This window comes from Marmota flaviventris, chromosome X (assembly GCF_047511675.1).
Source record: "Marmota flaviventris isolate mMarFla1 chromosome X, mMarFla1.hap1, whole genome shotgun sequence".
Classification (NCBI taxonomy): Eukaryota; Metazoa; Chordata; class Mammalia; order Rodentia; family Sciuridae; genus Marmota; species Marmota flaviventris.
In genome coordinates this window covers 41,209,279-41,223,658 of record NC_092518.1, presented here as the reverse complement: position 1 = coordinate 41,223,658, position 14,380 = coordinate 41,209,279, and positions in this window count along the sequence as shown.

Below are 14,380 nucleotides of genomic sequence, written 5' to 3'. Positions count from 1 at the left end.
ACAAGCTGCTGCCGCAGTAAGATCTTGGCCAGGTGGGGGAAAATGCAGACAAAATCAAACAAAATGCAATCGGCTAGGAAAACTTGGGGAACTTTTGCCCCGAAAATGGGCAGCAGACTCCATGTTGTTTGCATCACCATGGTAACAATGGGGTGACTGGCAGGAAGAGCAGGCTTCCTGGTCCCACCTCCCACACTTTCGTGGGCTTCCGATTGGTTCTTCCACAGTCACTCAGACAGGACTTCTAGTCCCGCCTTCCAGCCACTAATCTGTACTACTGTGTTTCAGATTTCTAGCGGAGCTGTTCAGAACCTGTATTTTTAAGAATGCCTACCTGTAAATGCTAACGAAAGATATCTTTTTCAGGCAAAATTTAATTCCACAGGTTTCTATGTTGCAGCCCTAAATTTAAGTTAGTTCTGAGTTAAATAACCTGACTTTTCTCTATAGTTGTGTTACTAAATAATGTTCTATTGATGAGAGATATCAAACATGCTTCTTTATATTTTACTTTTAATTTTGGAGGTTATGAGGATGCATTTGCTCGCCACAGGAACAAAGCCGGCAATGTTCCTGTGATGACCAAAAAATCCTTATTCTCATTCCTAACTATAAAAAAATAAATATGTATACTCAACAAGGATTTTATTTCAGTTACATCAAGTGACGTCACATAGAAGAGTGCACTCCTAGTTAAAAATAAATTAAAATGGATCCAAATATTTTAAGACCACGTGGTTACATAAAATTAATACAATTATAAGTTATGTTCTTATTCTTAATATATATATTTTTAAGATATTTAGATAACCTATATTTGTTAATCTATAAAATAATTAGCACATGCCTAATTGATTAGTTAATATATATTTGCCTAATTGTTTTTCTTCAACAGAAAACCCATTATTTATGTTATGTATTTACATTTATCAGATACTCTGCCTTTTCAGTTACAGATATTTGAGATAAATGTGTTTACTATAAATTTGTTTTTAAGTGAAAATACAATCTTCAAGTAGTTTCTAATTCTCAAAGTTACTGTTCAAACTCATAAGATGATAAATAATTATAATTATGTCTACAAAATATCTAAGGATTTTAACTATATTTTCATTGATATTTCTTATCAAAGTACAATAATTTGTTTATAGATTCTAAGGTTTTCAGAAATTGTTCCAAGTATAACAAAAAAAAAAATTTCTAAAAGAAAAGGATGCTTCAACAAAGAAAAAGCACACATGGATCCTAAAAAGAAAGAAATCATCTTTGGGTAAAACAAGGTCTTTATATTCATATTTCAATGATAAAAGTATTTTCCTAAGTAAAAAAGATTTTTATATTGTTATCTAAACAGACGATGTAAAAAGTTAGAAAGATTAAAAAAGAGATTTATATATACTAAACTGACTATAATTAATTTAAGGGTATTTCAGGCTATTTTTCCTAGTTTAACTATACTAATGTGAGCTAAGATTTTGTCCATATTTTGACATGATAAACAACCTATTAAAATGTAAGTTTATTTCTTTAAAGTAAGATCCTTATTGCCTAATAATTCTTACTGTTTAAGACAAAGATTAGTTTTGGTAAATAAATTCACATTGTTGATTAAACATTAAGTATATTGAACTACTGACTTAAATCCGATTTTAACAATTGTCCTTAGAGACTAAAATCAATTGATTCTAAGACACTGAGATACTAATTTTTACATATTTTGTTTGTTAGATAATCATAAAATTAAAAAAAAAAAACCAAACACAACATTTTATTAAGACTAAGGTTCTGCAAATTAAAGTTATATTAATTTTAAACAATAAAGGTTACAAACTTAAAAAAAAATCATTGATATTATATAAGTTCTCTGACTAGATCTATTGTCCATAAAAAATACAGTAAGATTTATATACTGCTCCCTACACAGGAAATAACCTTAATCATATTTTTTAAAGACAATTAAGAGATACCTATTTAAAGGATAATATTCTAAAATACAGAGATTTTGGGATCGCCTTAACCATGCATTATTTGCCCTTAATTTTCTTACCCTAGACAGTGAAGGCCATTCGGCCACAGACAGACACTGGCATCCCTAGTCCAATTCTGTTCGCCCACCTGTTATGTGGCGCGATCCCCTTACAAATAAATGGAAAGGCCCAGATCCTGTCCTCATCTGGGGACGAGGCTCAGCTTGTGTTTTGGACCAAGAGCAAGCAGCCCCAAGATGGTTACCAGAACGCCTGGTTAAACAGGTTAATGACTTACCTCAACCCAGGGATGGAGGCCCTCCCCCTGAGGACAAATTTTCCTCTTTTGCAGATCTGTGTAAGGATCCTGCTTAAGGCACTTCTGCTAAACAGGTTTGTATACGGAGGCCTTAGCCCTCCACCTTCCAACATCAGGGAGTACCTTTTTGGCCCCCCCTGCGAATGCAGGGGAGGATCTTGGACTCAGGCTCCCACTAGTTGGACCCAGATTGCTGACTGCGTGACTAAGGTGGCTTACCTCCATGCCGAGGTTGAGTTCATCAGCGTAAATGGGTATGTGTTAACAAGCCAAAGATTATTCCCTCCAGTACAAGTAAAGCTCTCCAAAATTGTTCTGCAACTTGTACGCATACCCAGGCTATGCATGTCTCTTGTTATGCGTCAGCCTCAATTTGTGTTAACAAGCAGGGAGAACAATTTTTTGAAGCCACCCTAACTAAAACTCATGCAGCAGAGGGGACCACTATTCATTATACCCCCCTCCTCTTTGACCGGGGAGGAGAAGGCATATATACCAAGTTACAGTCAGCTGGGTGCCAAGGCACTGTTGGTAAACCCTCCTGCTGGCCCATTAAGGCCCCTACAGGGGTCTCTGATGGTGGAGGACCCACTGATGCTGTCAAGCATCTTCAGATAATCAAACTTTTGAAACCCCAAATCCCTGAGTTCACATATCATCCCTTAATGCTGCCTAAATCCCAGCTCCCAGATTTAGATACCAATACATTAGATATTTTGGAAACTACCTTCTCCTTGCTTAATAATTCCAACCCCACCCTTGCTGGTGATTGCTGGCTTTGCATGACAACAGGGGCACTCATGCCTATGGCAGTTCCTATTAATTCTATCATAGACAATGATAATACATGCCAACCTGGATTTCCTTTTAAAGTACAGCCTATAGGCACTTTTACATCATGTCTTTTAGGCGCGATGCAGAATAATACCTATGATATTGATGTTGGAGTTACTTCCTTTGGAAATTGCTCAACAGTAAAAAATTATTCCTCACCCACCCCATCTCTTTGTCCCCCCAATGACACAGTTTTTATGTGTGGAGGAAACTCAGCCTTCCCCAGGCTTCCAGCGAATTGGACCGGTGGCTGTGTTCTTGCCTTATTACTCCCTGATATAACTATTGTCCCAGGAGATGAACCTCTACCCATTCCTAGCCTAGACACCTTAGTCAAAAGACACAGGCGGGCAATACAGGCCTTACCACTCCTTGCCAGCCTTGGAATAACAGCTGCTGTGGGCACAGGTACAGCTGGCTTAGGCACAGCTATACACTCTTACCGTCGCCTATCTCAACAACTTATAGATGATGTACAAACTCTATCAGGAACTATTAAAGATTTACAGGACCAAATAGACAACCTGGCAGAAGTGGTCCTTCAAAACAGACGAGGCTTAGATTTGCTGACAGCTAACCAGGGAGGTATTTGCTTGGCCTTAGGGGAAAGATGCTGCTTTTATGCCAATAAATCAGGCATAGTACGCACTAAAATTAAGCAGCTTCAAGAAGATCTAGAAAAGAGAAGAAGGGAACTATTTGAAAATCCCCTCTGGACTGGGCTTAATGGATTTTTACCCTACCTTCTTCCCTTATTAGGCCCTTTGTTGGGTTTACTTTTAATGGTGTCCATAGGACCCTGCATTATAAACAGGCTGGTACAATTTATTAAAGAACAGATTAATATTTTGGCCTCTAAGCCCATACAGGTCCACTATCACCGTTTGGAGATGGAAGACCGCGCTGCCAACATTTAAAAGGATGTTCTACCCTTCTTTCAGGCTTATTTCTTAAGTTTACATCCCCACAGATCTCTCTTTCTTATATAAAAGTATAAATAACAGCTCTGACCAACCATCTTCTGCCCTTGCCATAAGGGTTCGCTCCTCCATGGGCCCCTCCGCTTGGGGGAGGACTCACCCATGGAGTGAGGACGTTAGGCCATAATGACAGAGGGTGCAGGAAGGACTGCAGGAGGATGGATCCACGGATCCCAAAACCCAAGACCTCTGAGTGACACGCTCTGGTGCATGGCGGTTGGCATGCTCCCCCCTCAAAGCCGTCTCCTCCAAAAACATGCCAAGGCCACCACGAAATCTCCTAGTGAAGATGCTCGCTCAGATCAGGAGATATTCTAAGGCCTTCTAGAGGAACAGAGCCTCTATCACCCCCTAAAAACATGGCCGGTAAGGTATGGTCAAATATTTTATATAAGAAAGTGGGAGATGTCAGGGACTAGAAGGAAATTCTCCTTCAAAGATTAGCCTGACAGCCCCCTGGGAGACATCCTGCCTGGGAGGCATCCTGCAGCTACTTATCTCACCTGAGACATCCTGCGGCCACCTATCTTCCTGAAACCTATCTTCCTGAAACATCCTGCGGTTATCTCACCTTGTGCAGACATCCAGCAACTGCCGATAAGAGAGCTTCCCCATCCCCACCATATAAATACCCCTGTGTGAACAATAAAAGTTTGCAGCTTGATCAGAACTCCTGTCTTGCTGTCATCCTTCTGTGTCTCTTGTCCCTTCATTCCTCCCCACCTAGGTTCGCTGCCCACGTTGATGTGTCCTGCCAGACGGGACATTTGGCGCCCAGTGTGGGGCTCGAGCCTTTGACTGAGAAGGAACGCCGTCCTCCGGGAAGACTTGGCCAAGCGGGAGCGCGAGATCGCCTAGGCAGACACGACCGAGAGACAGATCCAGGAGGAGAGTGAGGATGACGCAAGGTGAGTGACCCACCATGGGACAAGCAGTTTCGTCACATGAGTTGTTTTTGTCAGGCCTCAAGGAGGCCCTCAAGACACGGGGGGGCACGTGTTAAGAAAAAGGACTTAAAATTATTCTTTTCATACATAGGAGAATTGTGTCCATGGTTTCCCCTTGATGGTAAAAGATGGCTTAGAGTAGGAGACTGATTATTATGAAGATTATTATTATTATTATTATTATTATTATTATTAAGATTATTATGAATGCTTTGGCCCAGAAAAGGTGCCTGTTCCCACCTTTTCTTACTGGAACCTAATTAATTAAAAAAAAAAAAAGCTTAAAAAAAAAAAGAGAGAGAGATTTTTTGGCCTTTATGTTCTAGAATTTTGTGCTAGGAGAGTGAGAAAAAGGGAGAGAAAATGTGATGTTTACCTGGAGAGAAATAAGTTTCAATTTTCTACTGTTTTTGTCAATACTCAGAAAGTATGTACGGACCTTTTTACTACATGATTGTCCTATGAATCAAAATGGCTGTAACTCAGCCGCTGGGGACAAGAGACTTTAGCCGCTGCTGCTTGCTGCTCGCTATGGGGTCCTAACCCCTGCGGCCAGCAGTGCTTTTAACCCTTGAATTACTTGACCTAAATGCCAAACACAGACTAACTTAAGATCTGATGGTAATGCTAGCATTTGCTGCTAAAAAACCTTTGGAGCACCCACGTGCCACAGAAAAAAATGCAGGATGTACACGAGCTGCAACCGCAGGTCGCAGAGACAGAACAAGCTGCTGCCGCAGTAAGATCTTGGCCAGGTGGGGGAAAATGCAGACAAAATCAAACAAAATGCAATCGGCTAGGAAAACTTGGGGAACTTTTGCCCCGAAAATGGGCAGCAGACTCCATGTTGTTTGCATCACCATGGTAACAATGGGGTGACTGGCAGGAAGAGCAGGCTTCCTGGTCCCACCTCCCACACTTTCGTGGGCTTCCGATTGGTTCTTCCACAGTCACTCAGACAGGACTTCTAGTCCCGCCTTCCAGCCACTAATCTGTACTACTGTGTTTCAGATTTCTAGCGGAGCTGTTCAGAACCTGTATTTTTAAGAATGCCTACCTGTAAATGCTAACGAAAGATATCTTTTTCAGGCAAAATTTAATTCCACAGGTTTCTATGTTGCAGCCCTAAATTTAAGTTAGTTCTGAGTTAAATAACCTGACTTTTCTCTATAGTTGTGTTACTAAATAATGTTCTATTGATGAGAGATATCAAACATGCTTCTTTATATTTTACTTTTAATTTTGGAGGTTATGAGGATGCATTTGCTCGCCACAGGAACAAAGCCGGCAATGTTCCTGTGATGACCAAAAAATCCTTATTCTCATTCCTAACTATAAAAAAATAAATATGTATACTCAACAAGGATTTTATTTCAGTTACATCAAGTGACGTCACATAGAAGAGTGCACTCCTAGTTAAAAATAAATTAAAATGGATCCAAATATTTTAAGACCACGTGGTTACATAAAATTAATACAATTATAAGTTATGTTCTTATTCTTAATATATATATTTTTAAGATATTTAGATAACCTATATTTGTTAATCTATAAAATAATTAGCACATGCCTAATTGATTAGTTAATATATATTTGCCTAATTGTTTTTCTTCAACAGAAAACCCATTATTTATGTTATGTATTTACATTTATCAGATACTCTGCCTTTTCAGTTACAGATATTTGAGATAAATGTGTTTACTATAAATTTGTTTTTAAGTGAAAATACAATCTTCAAGTAGTTTCTAATTCTCAAAGTTACTGTTCAAACTCATAAGATGATAAATAATTATAATTATGTCTACAAAATATCTAAGGATTTTAACTATATTTTCATTGATATTTCTTATCAAAGTACAATAATTTGTTTATAGATTCTAAGGTTTTCAGAAATTGTTCCAAGTATAACAAAAAAAAAAATTTCTAAAAGAAAAGGATGCTTCAACAAAGAAAAAGCACACATGGATCCTAAAAAGAAAGAAATCATCTTTGGGTAAAACAAGGTCTTTATATTCATATTTCAATGATAAAAGTATTTTCCTAAGTAAAAAAGATTTTTATATTGTTATCTAAACAGACGATGTAAAAAGTTAGAAAGATTAAAAAAGAGATTTATATATACTAAACTGACTATAATTAATTTAAGGGTATTTCAGGCTATTTTTCCTAGTTTAACTATACTAATGTGAGCTAAGATTTTGTCCATATTTTGACATGATAAACAACCTATTAAAATGTAAGTTTATTTCTTTAAAGTAAGATCCTTATTGCCTAATAATTCTTACTGTTTAAGACAAAGATTAGTTTTGGTAAATAAATTCACATTGTTGATTAAACATTAAGTATATTGAACTACTGACTTAAATCCGATTTTAACAATTGTCCTTAGAGACTAAAATCAATTGATTCTAAGACACTGAGATACTAATTTTTACATATTTTGTTTGTTAGATAATCATAAAATTAAAAAAAAAAAACCAAACACAACATTTTATTAAGACTAAGGTTCTGCAAATTAAAGTTATATTAATTTTAAACAATAAAGGTTACAAACTTAAAAAAAAATCATTGATATTATATAAGTTCTCTGACTAGATCTATTGTCCATAAAAAATACAGTAAGATTTATATACTGCTCCCTACACAGGAAATAACCTTAATCATATTTTTTAAAGACAATTAAGAGATACCTATTTAAAGGATAATATTCTAAAATACAGAGATTTTGGGATCGCCTTAACCATGCATTATTTGCCCTTAATTTTCTTACCCTAGACAGTGAAGGCCATTCGGCCACAGACAGACACTGGCATCCCTAGTCCAATTCTGTTCGCCCACCTGTTATGTGGCGCGATCCCCTTACAAATAAATGGAAAGGCCCAGATCCTGTCCTCATCTGGGGACGAGGCTCAGCTTGTGTTTTGGACCAAGAGCAAGCAGCCCCAAGATGGTTACCAGAACGCCTGGTTAAACAGGTTAATGACTTACCTCAACCCAGGGATGGAGGCCCTCCCCCTGAGGACAAATTTTCCTCTTTTGCAGATCTGTGTAAGGATCCTGCTTAAGGCACTTCTGCTAAACAGGTTTGTATACGGAGGCCTTAGCCCTCCACCTTCCAACATCAGGGAGTACCTTTTTGGCCCCCCCTGCGAATGCAGGGGAGGATCTTGGACTCAGGCTCCCACTAGTTGGACCCAGATTGCTGACTGCGTGACTAAGGTGGCTTACCTCCATGCCGAGGTTGAGTTCATCAGCGTAAATGGGTATGTGTTAACAAGCCAAAGATTATTCCCTCCAGTACAAGTAAAGCTCTCCAAAATTGTTCTGCAACTTGTACGCATACCCAGGCTATGCATGTCTCTTGTTATGCGTCAGCCTCAATTTGTGTTAACAAGCAGGGAGAACAATTTTTTGAAGCCACCCTAACTAAAACTCATGCAGCAGAGGGGACCACTATTCATTATACCCCCCTCCTCTTTGACCGGGGAGGAGAAGGCATATATACCAAGTTACAGTCAGCTGGGTGCCAAGGCACTGTTGGTAAACCCTCCTGCTGGCCCATTAAGGCCCCTACAGGGGTCTCTGATGGTGGAGGACCCACTGATGCTGTCAAGCATCTTCAGATAATCAAACTTTTGAAACCCCAAATCCCTGAGTTCACATATCATCCCTTAATGCTGCCTAAATCCCAGCTCCCAGATTTAGATACCAATACATTAGATATTTTGGAAACTACCTTCTCCTTGCTTAATAATTCCAACCCCACCCTTGCTGGTGATTGCTGGCTTTGCATGACAACAGGGGCACTCATGCCTATGGCAGTTCCTATTAATTCTATCATAGACAATGATAATACATGCCAACCTGGATTTCCTTTTAAAGTACAGCCTATAGGCACTTTTACATCATGTCTTTTAGGCGCGATGCAGAATAATACCTATGATATTGATGTTGGAGTTACTTCCTTTGGAAATTGCTCAACAGTAAAAAATTATTCCTCACCCACCCCATCTCTTTGTCCCCCCAATGACACAGTTTTTATGTGTGGAGGAAACTCAGCCTTCCCCAGGCTTCCAGCGAATTGGACCGGTGGCTGTGTTCTTGCCTTATTACTCCCTGATATAACTATTGTCCCAGGAGATGAACCTCTACCCATTCCTAGCCTAGACACCTTAGTCAAAAGACACAGGCGGGCAATACAGGCCTTACCACTCCTTGCCAGCCTTGGAATAACAGCTGCTGTGGGCACAGGTACAGCTGGCTTAGGCACAGCTATACACTCTTACCGTCGCCTATCTCAACAACTTATAGATGATGTACAAACTCTATCAGGAACTATTAAAGATTTACAGGACCAAATAGACAACCTGGCAGAAGTGGTCCTTCAAAACAGACGAGGCTTAGATTTGCTGACAGCTAACCAGGGAGGTATTTGCTTGGCCTTAGGGGAAAGATGCTGCTTTTATGCCAATAAATCAGGCATAGTACGCACTAAAATTAAGCAGCTTCAAGAAGATCTAGAAAAGAGAAGAAGGGAACTATTTGAAAATCCCCTCTGGACTGGGCTTAATGGATTTTTACCCTACCTTCTTCCCTTATTAGGCCCTTTGTTGGGTTTACTTTTAATGGTGTCCATAGGACCCTGCATTATAAACAGGCTGGTACAATTTATTAAAGAACAGATTAATATTTTGGCCTCTAAGCCCATACAGGTCCACTATCACCGTTTGGAGATGGAAGACCGCGCTGCCAACATTTAAAAGGATGTTCTACCCTTCTTTCAGGCTTATTTCTTAAGTTTACATCCCCACAGATCTCTCTTTCTTATATAAAAGTATAAATAACAGCTCTGACCAACCATCTTCTGCCCTTGCCATAAGGGTTCGCTCCTCCATGGGCCCCTCCGCTTGGGGGAGGACTCACCCATGGAGTGAGGACGTTAGGCCATAATGACAGAGGGTGCAGGAAGGACTGCAGGAGGATGGATCCACGGATCCCAAAACCCAAGACCTCTGAGTGACACGCTCTGGTGCATGGCGGTTGGCATGCTCCCCCCTCAAAGCCGTCTCCTCCAAAAACATGCCAAGGCCACCACGAAATCTCCTAGTGAAGATGCTCGCTCAGATCAGGAGATATTCTAAGGCCTTCTAGAGGAACAGAGCCTCTATCACCCCCTAAAAACATGGCCGGTAAGGTATGGTCAAATATTTTATATAAGAAAGTGGGAGATGTCAGGGACTAGAAGGAAATTCTCCTTCAAAGATTAGCCTGACAGCCCCCTGGGAGACATCCTGCCTGGGAGGCATCCTGCAGCTACTTATCTCACCTGAGACATCCTGCGGCCACCTATCTTCCTGAAACCTATCTTCCTGAAACATCCTGCGGTTATCTCACCTTGTGCAGACATCCAGCAACTGCCGATAAGAGAGCTTCCCCATCCCCACCATATAAATACCCCTGTGTGAACAATAAAAGTTTGCAGCTTGATCAGAACTCCTGTCTTGCTGTCATCCTTCTGTGTCTCTTGTCCCTTCATTCCTCCCCACCTAGGTTCGCTGCCCACGTTGATGTGTCCTGCCAGACGGGACATTTGGCGCCCAGTGTGGGGCTCGAGCCTTTGACTGAGAAGGAACGCCGTCCTCCGGGAAGACTTGGCCAAGCGGGAGCGCGAGATCGCCTAGGCAGACACGACCGAGAGACAGATCCAGGAGGAGAGTGAGGATGACGCAAGGTGAGTGACCCACCATGGGACAAGCAGTTTCGTCACATGAGTTGTTTTTGTCAGGCCTCAAGGAGGCCCTCAAGACACGGGGGGGCACGTGTTAAGAAAAAGGACTTAAAATTATTCTTTTCATACATAGGAGAATTGTGTCCATGGTTTCCCCTTGATGGTAAAAGATGGCTTAGAGTAGGAGACTGATTATTATGAAGATTATTATTATTATTATTATTATTATTATTATTAAGATTATTATGAATGCTTTGGCCCAGAAAAGGTGCCTGTTCCCACCTTTTCTTACTGGAACCTAATTAATTAAAAAAAAAAAAAGCTTAAAAAAAAAAAGAGAGAGAGATTTTTTGGCCTTTATGTTCTAGAATTTTGTGCTAGGAGAGTGAGAAAAAGGGAGAGAAAATGTGATGTTTACCTGGAGAGAAATAAGTTTCAATTTTCTACTGTTTTTGTCAATACTCAGAAAGTATGTACGGACCTTTTTACTACATGATTGTCCTATGAATCAAAATGGCTGTAACTCAGCCGCTGGGGACAAGAGACTTTAGCCGCTGCTGCTTGCTGCTCGCTATGGGGTCCTAACCCCTGCGGCCAGCAGTGCTTTTAACCCTTGAATTACTTGACCTAAATGCCAAACACAGACTAACTTAAGATCTGATGGTAATGCTAGCATTTGCTGCTAAAAAACCTTTGGAGCACCCACGTGCCACAGAAAAAAATGCAGGATGTACACGAGCTGCAACCGCAGGTCGCAGAGACAGAACAAGCTGCTGCCGCAGTAAGATCTTGGCCAGGTGGGGGAAAATGCAGACAAAATCAAACAAAATGCAATCGGCTAGGAAAACTTGGGGAACTTTTGCCCCGAAAATGGGCAGCAGACTCCATGTTGTTTGCATCACCATGGTAACAATGGGGTGACTGGCAGGAAGAGCAGGCTTCCTGGTCCCACCTCCCACACTTTCGTGGGCTTCCGATTGGTTCTTCCACAGTCACTCAGACAGGACTTCTAGTCCCGCCTTCCAGCCACTAATCTGTACTACTGTGTTTCAGATTTCTAGCGGAGCTGTTCAGAACCTGTATTTTTAAGAATGCCTACCTGTAAATGCTAACGAAAGATATCTTTTTCAGGCAAAATTTAATTCCACAGGTTTCTATGTTGCAGCCCTAAATTTAAGTTAGTTCTGAGTTAAATAACCTGACTTTTCTCTATAGTTGTGTTACTAAATAATGTTCTATTGATGAGAGATATCAAACATGCTTCTTTATATTTTACTTTTAATTTTGGAGGTTATGAGGATGCATTTGCTCGCCACAGGAACAAAGCCGGCAATGTTCCTGTGATGACCAAAAAATCCTTATTCTCATTCCTAACTATAAAAAAATAAATATGTATACTCAACAAGGATTTTATTTCAGTTACATCAAGTGACGTCACATAGAAGAGTGCACTCCTAGTTAAAAATAAATTAAAATGGATCCAAATATTTTAAGACCACGTGGTTACATAAAATTAATACAATTATAAGTTATGTTCTTATTCTTAATATATATATTTTTAAGATATTTAGATAACCTATATTTGTTAATCTATAAAATAATTAGCACATGCCTAATTGATTAGTTAATATATATTTGCCTAATTGTTTTTCTTCAACAGAAAACCCATTATTTATGTTATGTATTTACATTTATCAGATACTCTGCCTTTTCAGTTACAGATATTTGAGATAAATGTGTTTACTATAAATTTGTTTTTAAGTGAAAATACAATCTTCAAGTAGTTTCTAATTCTCAAAGTTACTGTTCAAACTCATAAGATGATAAATAATTATAATTATGTCTACAAAATATCTAAGGATTTTAACTATATTTTCATTGATATTTCTTATCAAAGTACAATAATTTGTTTATAGATTCTAAGGTTTTCAGAAATTGTTCCAAGTATAACAAAAAAAAAAATTTCTAAAAGAAAAGGATGCTTCAACAAAGAAAAAGCACACATGGATCCTAAAAAGAAAGAAATCATCTTTGGGTAAAACAAGGTCTTTATATTCATATTTCAATGATAAAAGTATTTTCCTAAGTAAAAAAGATTTTTATATTGTTATCTAAACAGACGATGTAAAAAGTTAGAAAGATTAAAAAAGAGATTTATATATACTAAACTGACTATAATTAATTTAAGGGTATTTCAGGCTATTTTTCCTAGTTTAACTATACTAATGTGAGCTAAGATTTTGTCCATATTTTGACATGATAAACAACCTATTAAAATGTAAGTTTATTTCTTTAAAGTAAGATCCTTATTGCCTAATAATTCTTACTGTTTAAGACAAAGATTAGTTTTGGTAAATAAATTCACATTGTTGATTAAACATTAAGTATATTGAACTACTGACTTAAATCCGATTTTAACAATTGTCCTTAGAGACTAAAATCAATTGATTCTAAGACACTGAGATACTAATTTTTACATATTTTGTTTGTTAGATAATCATAAAATTAAAAAAAAAAAACCAAACACAACATTTTATTAAGACTAAGGTTCTGCAAATTAAAGTTATATTAATTTTAAACAATAAAGGTTACAAACTTAAAAAAAAATCATTGATATTATATAAGTTCTCTGACTAGATCTATTGTCCATAAAAAATACAGTAAGATTTATATACTGCTCCCTACACAGGAAATAACCTTAATCATATTTTTTAAAGACAATTAAGAGATACCTATTTAAAGGATAATATTCTAAAATACAGAGATTTTGGGATCGCCTTAACCATGCATTATTTGCCCTTAATTTTCTTACCCTAGACAGTGAAGGCCATTCGGCCACAGACAGACACTGGCATCCCTAGTCCAATTCTGTTCGCCCACCTGTTATGTGGCGCGATCCCCTTACAAATAAATGGAAAGGCCCAGATCCTGTCCTCATCTGGGGACGAGGCTCAGCTTGTGTTTTGGACCAAGAGCAAGCAGCCCCAAGATGGTTACCAGAACGCCTGGTTAAACAGGTTAATGACTTACCTCAACCCAGGGATGGAGGCCCTCCCCCTGAGGACAAATTTTCCTCTTTTGCAGATCTGTGTAAGGATCCTGCTTAAGGCACTTCTGCTAAACAGGTTTGTATACGGAGGCCTTAGCCCTCCACCTTCCAACATCAGGGAGTACCTTTTTGGCCCCCCCTGCGAATGCAGGGGAGGATCTTGGACTCAGGCTCCCACTAGTTGGACCCAGATTGCTGACTGCGTGACTAAGGTGGCTTACCTCCATGCCGAGGTTGAGTTCATCAGCGTAAATGGGTATGTGTTAACAAGCCAAAGATTATTCCCTCCAGTACAAGTAAAGCTCTCCAAAATTGTTCTGCAACTTGTACGCATACCCAGGCTATGCATGTCTCTTGTTATGCGTCAGCCTCAATTTGTGTTAACAAGCAGGGAGAACAATTTTTTGAAGCCACCCTAACTAAAACTCATGCAGCAGAGGGGACCACTATTCATTATACCCCCCTCCTCTTTGACCGGGGAGGAGAAGGCATATATACCAAGTTACAGTCAGCTGGGTGCCAAGGCACTGTTGGTAAACCCTCCTGCTGGCCCATT